We start from the raw sequence: 9,558 nt of genomic DNA, 5'->3' as shown, positions 1-9,558 counted from the left end.
TTCAACAAGTTAGCTGTCTACTCTATCCTTAAATGAATTACCTACTTTCTTTTATTTCTTCTAACTTTTCCTTTTTTTAAGAGACCCATGCTCATCTCTACTTTTAGGATTCCCAGATTTCCCAAGAGTTGGTGAGAATGTTTGTAGGTCAATCAATATTTGCCAAGTGTAAATATTTTTTGATATAAATATAAAAAAGGCTTTGAAGTGAATGCTAAGCAGTTTTTTATTTGCTTAATCTTAAAGCATCATATTTTACATAGTATTTCCATAAATGTTCATTGTCATATGCATTTTCAACACTAGGAATGCAATAATAAATTAAGCAAACAAATTTGTGTAGCCTATGTAGTTATATTGGAATATAATCTTTAAGTCCTGAAATAACTGGAGAAAACAGTGTGATGTCAGAAGAGGAATTAAAAAAGTAACACACAGAACTTACTCTGTATCAGTGCTGCCCTAAGTATGCATACGTTATGCATATTAATTCATTTGGTTTATACAACACCTTGTAAGGTAGATCTACTGTTATTGTCCCCCCTTTTATAGATGTGGACACTGAGACACAAAGAGACTATAGAACAGCGTATGTGGTAGAGCTGGGTGGGATTCAAGGCCAGGCAGCCTAGCTGGGAAAGGATCGTGATTTAACCAGTTCACTCTTCTGCCCCTGCATAGCCTGGGTGTAAATCAAGAGTTACAGAAACTCCTCAAAACCTGCATCTTTTTCTCGTCCCCCTTTCACCTTTCTAAGTCTTCTATTGCCCTTCCCCCGGTGTCTTGTTCTCTTCTCCTTATCCCAGCTGTCTCTATTTAAAATAAATATTATAATGTAGTAATTAACAACAATACTCGTTCATCTTCATTGATAGCTTAGTATGTGTCAAGTACATGATACATACTTTCCTGGATTATTTTATGTGAACCTACTAACTGCTTGGAGTGTGCTATTGTTACGCGTAGATGAGGAAGTTACATCTTAGGGATGTTAAGTAGCTTGCTCAAGGTCATGCAGAAACCCGGGGACAGAGCTGGAATTTTCACTGGGCAGCATAACACCAGATCCCAGTGTTTTGAATAATTACTCAAGATTGCCTCCTCTTTGATTACTGTTTCTTCAAATTTTTGTTTTTCTCCTCCAAAATACTAGAATCTTCCCAATATATTCCCTTTCCTTGAATTGACAAATTTTTGCTCTAGCCCAAGTTTTATGGTCTTAGTGCAAACCCCACCCTCCTGCCTACATTTTTAGTAACTGACTACATTTCCGTAATTATCCTTTATTATTTACGAATTACATTTATATGGAAACTCTCACGGAATTTGGAGGGCACTCCAGTACCTTGTGATTATTGCAGAATTTTCCTTTGGTCTTTTTGTTCATATTTTTTTCTACCTTTGCCTGGCTTTTTTGTTCATACCTTCTTTTTTTCTACCTTGACCTCCTGAAGACTTTCCCACTTACCTTCAGGACCTAGTTCAAGGACCACTTTCTTCGTAAAGCCAGCCTTTCTCAAACCTCCAGGTAGAATTAAGTGTGCCCTTCCTTGGATCCTCAGTGGATCCCACAAAACTGTAAGACTCTCTCCAGCTTGTTAATTGCTCTTGCAGAGATTTGTTTATAAATATAGTATTTTCTCTATGATTTGGATAGTATCTGATTCACTTTCTATGTCCTCAGAGCTTAACACAGTAGAAACTCAAAAAAAGTGTTTGGTGAATTCAACTTGCAAATTCAGTCGTACTGCCCGTGAGGAATACTTTCGTGTGCATAGAGACCTAAGTATGTTTAGCCTGGGGGATAAATACCAAGGGGCGTATGGTCTTAAATATCCCAAGTCTTGTCAGATTCTCAATTAAGCACAATGAAAACTAATGGGTAAGAGTTGGAAGGAGATTTTGCCTCAGTTTAAGAAACAATTTTCTAATAGTAAATATCTTAAATGGACAGGTTACTTTGTAAACCGTCTTGAGTTCCCCAACAAGGAAAGTCTTCAAACACAGGCTGAACAAGCCTATGACAAGTATACTGAGGAAGCAATTCTTTTCGGCATTCAGAGGGACACTGAATCAGATGACCTCAAAAGGACACCATGACCTTGACAATTCTGGTGTTGTTAAAGAATAATTTTCAAAAAATTGAAAATATGACTCCTACACGTATAGAATAAAGACGTGTTAAAGATTTTATTCAACTTTCTAATAAGAGACCTAGAGAGATGGTAAAACCAGATCAATAAGAATTAGAGGAATAGGAATTATCTCCACTAGAAAAGACATTCTGATATAATTGCTGAATTTGAGATAAAACTGGTTAATGCCCAGTGTGTGTTACATGTCATTGAGTCAGTCCCACTCCTGGTGACCCTATGAATGAGTGACGTCACCATGTCCTGTCCTCACCAGCCCTGCTCAGCTCCTGCAGACTCATGTCTGTGGTTTTTTTTTTGTGGTGTCCATCCATCTCATATTTGGTCTTCCTCTTTTCCTACTGTCTTCTGTTTTTCCCAGCAGTCTTGTCTTTTCCAAAGAACCCTGACTTCTCATGATGTGCCCAAAGTAGAACTGCTTCAGTTTTGTCATTTTTGCCTCCAGTGATGTTTCAGGCTTAATTTACTTTTGGACCCACTCGTTCACCTTTCTGGTGGTCCAGGGTGTTCATTGTGTTTTCTCCAACACAAGGTTGGATATTAATGTCCTCCAGGGCAATAAAATTGTAGCCTTTAGGGTTATCCTCATTACCAGATAGAAATTATTTGTGTCTCTACTGAATAAGGTCTACAAGCTAACCCATAACTTCATAGAGATGAAGCTCTTACCTGATAGTAAGTAGATAAAGCAAATACAGTGTCAGTCCTCTAAAAAAATTAATAATACTTGGATGAGTCAGTGAAACACTGACCCAGGGTATTAACTTCCGAGAGCGGCTATAATAAATTACCCTAAACTGGGTGGCTTAAAACAACAGACATGTATTCTCTCACAGTTCAAGAGGCCAGAGTCTGAAATCAAGGTGTCTCCAGTGTTGGTTCCTTCTGGAGGCTGTGAAATAGGATCTGTCCCGGGCTTCTCTCCCAGCTTTTGGTGGTTGCTGGCAATCCTTGGTGTTCCTTGGCCTGTAAACCCACACTCCAATCTCTGCCTCTGTCATTACATGGCGTTTAGTCCCTGTGTGTCTGCCCATTTCCCTGTTTTTCCTCTCTTATAAGGTTTCCAGTCATATTGGATTTAGGGCTCACCTTACCCCAGTACAACCTCCTCTTTAACTAATTACATTTGCAAAGGACCTATTTCCAAATAAGGTCACATCTGAGATTCTGGGAAGGACAGGAATTGGGAGTGGGGTTGTGGAGGAGCACTATTCAACCTAGTATACCAGTAAGACAGTAAAAGAACATGCCACCTACTTTTATGCTTTTTTATTTACAATTTAAAAAAAAAAAGATTTTATTGGGGAAGGGGAACAGGACTTTATGGGGGACAGTGTGTATTTCCAGGGCTTTTTCCAAGTCAAGTTGTTGTCCTTTCAATCTTATTTGTGGAGGGTGCTGTTCAGCTTCAAGTTGTTATCCTTTCAGTCTTAACTGCAGAGGACGCAGCTCAGCTTCAGGTCCAGTTGCCGTTGCTAGTTGCAGGGAGCACAGCCCACCATCCCTTGCGGGAGTGGAAGCAGCAACCTTGTGGTTGAGAGGATGTGCTCCAACCAACTGAGCCATTCGGGAGCTCAGCGGCAGCTCAGCTCAAGGTGCCATGTTCAATCTTAGTTGCAGGGGGCAGAGCCCACCATCCCTTGTGGGGAGTTGAGGAATCGAACCGGCAACCTTGTGGTTGAGAGCCCACTGGCCCATGTGGGAATGGGACCGGCAGCCTTCGGTGTTAGGAGCATGGAGCTCCAACCGTTGGAGCCACTAGACAGGCCCTATTTCCAATTTTTAAAGACTTTTTTTAATAGTCGCAGTCATTTACTTTCCCAGTCTCACTGATGTTGCATGTATGTCAGTGTTAGTCATTTAGCTGAGGCTATCTTTGTATTTATTGCTGTAATACAAAGGGAGATACTAAGTATGTGTCTAATAAAAAAGTAAGGTGTAGTCACATAGGAATGCTTAAATGTAATGATACAAAAGGCTTAATTTCCAGTGCAGGTCTCAGGTTACTCAAGTACTGTTTTGGGAGAAATCGTTTTCATGAGCTGTTTTGGTATGTAACATGTATATGAAATTATGAAGCCTGATTCAGGAGACTAGGTCTTGACACAAAGAACAGAGAAGGGAATTGTAAATTATACAGGCAGCTTCCTGCCCTCCTTTTTTTATTTAAATGAAAGCTTTTTAATAAGATGTCCAGTTAGGAAGAATTTAGGATTTTATAATAGAGAAGTTACCAGCATTTATCTAGCTTAGCCTCTTCAGTGAGTCTCTTTAGAGTAGATACTTTTGGGGGCGTGGTGGAGAAAGATGTCCCTTCAATGGGCTCTCTTAGTGATACAAATGTTAGATGAGTAGGGATCCATTACTCTGGGGGAAGTTTCCATGGTAATTTAACAAGAACTTTTTGGCTAAACTTTGTTCCAAAAGCCCTGGTTGGCAGCGATGGTTACTGAATTAGGATGCTGGTAGATTTGAGAGGAAAGAGACTGAGACTCTCCTCTCACTCTTTCACTACTGAGATTCCATGTTCTTGAGGCTTTTTCTGAATCAAGATGGCCGGGACCCAGCTGAAGTCAGTTGAAAGGTCACCGAGGACTCAAATGAGAATATCTATCTGTCTATCTATCTATCTATCTATCTATCTATCTATCTATCTATCTATCTATCTATCTATCTATCATCTGTCTGTCTATCTGTCTTATGTATTTAGGTGGGGAAGTATCTGGGCTGGTGAACTAGGCTCAGCACAGCCTTTAAATATTTGCAGCTTTCCTAAATCTAACTGGTCTGGCAGAGCGTCATGCTGAGAAAAATGGCTGAGCATGTGGTTGAACTAAAGGTGATATAATCTTAAGGTCCAAGTATAAGAGCACAGCTGTGTCTGAAACCAAGAAGCCCTAACTACCACTGGGCATCCTTCGAGAAAGATGATACTGGGCTTGATCTGGAAAACTCAAATTTCCTCTGCCTGATTCTGTGGGGCTGAGCAATTGAACTTTGAATTCTTGGCACTGAGATGGGGGGTATAAGGAAGATTTCAAAATTTCATTTTTATCACAAATGAAATTTCTGATAAATAAGGCAGGTAAGGGCTCAAGCAAGAAATTAGAAAACTAAAAGTGATAACCTCAGTTTTCTCCCAAGTTGATAAAATGGCTCAACTGATTACAAAGCATCCAGTGACATTTTTGCCTGATTTTCTTGCTACAAGTCACCCCAAGGTAAGTGAATCTTTCCTTTTTTCTCTTCCTGATATGAAAACTCTGGCTTTTGGCCTAGAATTCTGTTATTCTTATTTCTGGAAACACATTCATGAAAATTAGATAGAATAATCTTATCCAAAACACATGAATCTTATTCAAGACACACATTTGGTTTATTTTCTTTTGGCATTTTCCAAAGTGCACTTTGTGCTATGCTTTATAGTGTTTGTTTTACAAAATGCAGAGATGCTGTCCTCTTTCCCAAGTAGTTGATATCCAAAAGGCTTAGGTATAATCTTGAATTGTTGCAAATGCTGTTATTATTATTGTTTTGGTAGCTCTTTTCAAAATTAGCTTTATATTATAAAATGCTACATATATTTAAAATGCTACTTATTATAAAGCAGAAAAACAAAGAGAGAAAACACTAGAAATTCTGCCTCACTATGATAGCCACATTGGAGCATATAGACAAAATGTAAGTATATGTACATAGCTTCATAGTGTTAAAAAAAAAAAAAAAAAAAAAGACCAACGATGGAGTCACTTGTGGTAAGCCCCACTAAGACTGAATACCTAACCTAACCGTACTTTCAGTCTCTCCCAGGAATAGAATTTTAAACCAATCATTTTGGAATTTTTTGATCAACTTTAATGAGGTTGTTTGCCTGATAAAACCCTCTGCCTTCACCTAAAGGAAGGTGACCTTGAAATAATCCACTCCTGTAACTTCCTTGTTCTTGTGCCTCTAAAAACCTTCCATTTTGTACAGCTCCTCAGAGATCCCTTTATGTGTTAGATGAGATGCTGCCCAATTTAAGAAAACCAATTAGATCTTTAAATTTACTCAGTTGAATTTTTTTCTTTAATAATGTAAATATATATTACACATGTTCTGACACTATTGTCATTCCTCAATGATTTGTCATGGACACCTTTCCAAATCCATAAATCTAGATCTAGAAATCACTTCTGATGAGTGGAGATTATTACATTGTCTACACCATAATTTACTTAATTAGTTCCCTATTGAGGACCATTTAGTTTTGCTTTTGATTTTTTCATCATTATAAACAATGCTGAGTATCTTTGTGCCTCCTTTTTTCAAATTTTGGTAATTATTATCTTAAGGTAAATTCTTTGAAGTGGGATTAGTAGTAACAACAGGCAAACATTTTGCAAAAACATTTCTAGAAAAGTTATACCCATTTATGTTTCCTGCAATAGTCGTAAGAGCCTATTACTCAATACCTGCCAAAACAGGTTTTGTCACTATATTTAATCTTTGCTAATGTGATAGACAGGAAAAGTTTAATTTTGTTTCAAAAATGTTATAAATGAAATATTTAAAAATTTAAATTTATGTTTTCTGTACCACCCCAGTATTCAGTTCTACTCCCTAAGATTCCCTATTTTAAATATTTCTATTTTTATTATTCATAATGACTATTTCTGTAACTGAAGATAATACTGTTATATGTATGTATTTATTTATCAGTGTTAGAGATCATATTGACTTCCATTGAATTATCAAGGATATGTGTTTTCATGGCCCTTTCTGCCTCTGCTTTTTTGCATCTACTCCTGCTGTATCTATTTTATTCCACATGAATCTAGAGGTAAAAGTCAATATTTATTTGGATTTTTAAAAAAAAATAATAATCCACTCATACAAAGCTTTTATAAACAACATGCATTCCCAAAAGAGATTGATTAGTTTATACTGAAGCAAAGCGAATGATATTAATGGGTACATAAGACATTCCCATTTTCAAAACCTCCCTTAGCTTCCTGTGTTTAACTAAAGAGGGCAACCAATTCTTTGTCATTCGCTCTGTTAGAAGACGGACTTTATTTCCCCTCTCTTTGACTCTGGGCTGGCCTGATGACTGTTTAACCAATAGAAGTCGGTGGAAATTAACCGGTGTCAGTTTCTTTGATGACTGACAGCTTCTGCTTCCTCTCTCTTGGAATGCTTGCCCTTGGGATATCCCCTCTTTAACTTGGCCACCATGATGTAAGAAGCTCCAGACGACATGTGCCCACCCAAACTTCCAGCCAACTGTCAGCATCCTCTGCCAGCCATGTGAATGAGGCATCTTGAATATCCCAGTCTACTTGCGTACCCAGATGTTTGCAGTTCTAGCTGCCTGTGATAATGTGGAAATGAAAAATATATCTAATAAACTTATGGATCTGGTTAAGGAGATTTCAAATGAGCTCCTAGATGTCTTCAGACTCAGCTCACATTATGTGGGGCAAAAAAAAAAAATCAAACAAAAAAAACCACTCGGGTGAGTCGAGTCCAGACTTGGGTGGAGTGTTAGAGAGCAATACATACCTGAAGCAGCTGCCCAACCACTGGATTTAGCCTTCATCTCATCCCAGCAGCGCTCTCTTTTGCTGGCCCCTCAGCCACCCCCTCCCCATCTCTGGCTCTCCTTTGTGCCACCACCATCATTTCTCTTTCTTTCAAGAGGCAAACTGGCTAACTTCTTCCTTTGGTTTCATTTAAAATACCTTTCCCCAACCTGAAAACTTTATGCATGCTGAACCAGGTTCTCAGTGGGCAGGAACTTACCAAGGCATTCTTTCAAACAAAGTCATTTCTCTCTTGCAGGAGAATAGTGGTGAGTGAAACGTTCTCTGCCAATGAACCACACATAAGCTACACTCGTTGCTTCTCCTGTATTGACAGCTGAAACCACTTCTTATCCTCCTTTTCTGTCTCCTCTTCTCGTTCCTCCTCTTCTTCTTCCTCTTTTTCTGCTTCCTTGTTTTTCTCCCGCACATTCCTTTGTGTGCTACGAGGAGATAAAACTGTCAATGATGAGATGCCCTGTTGCTCTTTCAGACCACTCACCACTCTAATTCCAAAAAACAAATTACCTCACTGCAGAACTGTGAACCCAGAGTTGATAAATAAGCATTAGATGATGATGGAAATTAATTAATCAGTGAGTTAATCAACACATTTGTTAAGCATTTGTTTTCTGCAAGGCACTGAGCTACCCAATGGGGAAGAAATGAAAGATATATGACATCACTTCCTACTTTATTTCCTTTCCCATTGTTCTCAGCACTGTGTGTACATTGTAGTAACTCTCATTCTAGTCTATTAATTCAAACATATTTACTGAGTGCTTCCAACGTGCCTGGCACCATAGCATTACGCACCTTTAGGATGCTTCCTTCTGCTCTTTACACTCTTTCCTTGTATTAGTTTCCTAGGGTTGCTGGAACAATGTACTACTAGGTGGCTTAAAATAATAGACACTTATTCTCTTGAAGTTATGAAAGCCAGAAACCTGAAATCAACGTGTTGGCAAGAGCATTTTTCCTTCTAAAGCCTCTAGTGGAGGATCCTTCCTTGCCTCTTCCTACTTCTGGAAGCTCCAGGCATTCCTTGACTTGGGGCAGCATCACTCCAATCTCTGCCTGTTTTCACATGACTGCCTCTGTGTCTGTCTGTATATAAATGTTCCTCTTTTTATAAGGACACCAGTCATATTGGATTAGGGCCCATCCTACTCCAGTAAGAACTCATCTTAACTTGATTATATTATCAAAGACCATATCTCTAAAAAAAGTCATATTCATGGGTACTGGGGGTTAGGACTTCAACGTGTTTTTTTTTTTTTTTTTGGGGGGGGAAACACAATTCAACCCACAACACTCCTCTTTTCTTTTGCTCTTCCACTCTGATTAAGCTTCTCCTCTCTTTCTACTCCCCATTCCATAACTTTTGCCCCTTTTTTCCACACATTTGTACCCTCCATCCTCATGCACTTCCAACCCAGATCAGCCTTTCTTTGGTTTGCAGGTGCATAGCAAACCCAATGTCTCTCCCATGGTGACACTGGCTCCCTTGGAGGTGGGTCATAGGGACTCAGAGGTATACAAAGAAGGCAGAGGAGCTTTGCCCAATGTCTTTAGCTTGACAAATGTCTCAGCAATTGCTTTCTCTCTGCCATTCTCTCAGTGTCCTGCATCTCGAATATACCACCCACTGGTAAACACCCTGGAAGGAAAGAGCTGAGAAAAAAGAAAGGAGATAAAGATGAAGAAATTCTTTACATAATTATAGCAGGCAATTAATCTAATTAAGTGATACTATTCAACTACTTCATAATACCTGCCAAAATGTTATTGGATTTCCATGAAGTACAGCAATATATTTCTAAGTAAGTGGAAAAAGATTA

The sequence above is a fragment of the Rhinolophus sinicus genome, chromosome 16, assembly GCF_057876585.1.
Source record: "Rhinolophus sinicus isolate RSI-liver-muscle chromosome 16, RSI-T2T, whole genome shotgun sequence".
Lineage (NCBI taxonomy): Eukaryota > Metazoa > Chordata > Mammalia > Chiroptera > Rhinolophidae > Rhinolophus > Rhinolophus sinicus.
This window is presented reverse-complemented; position numbering follows the sequence as displayed.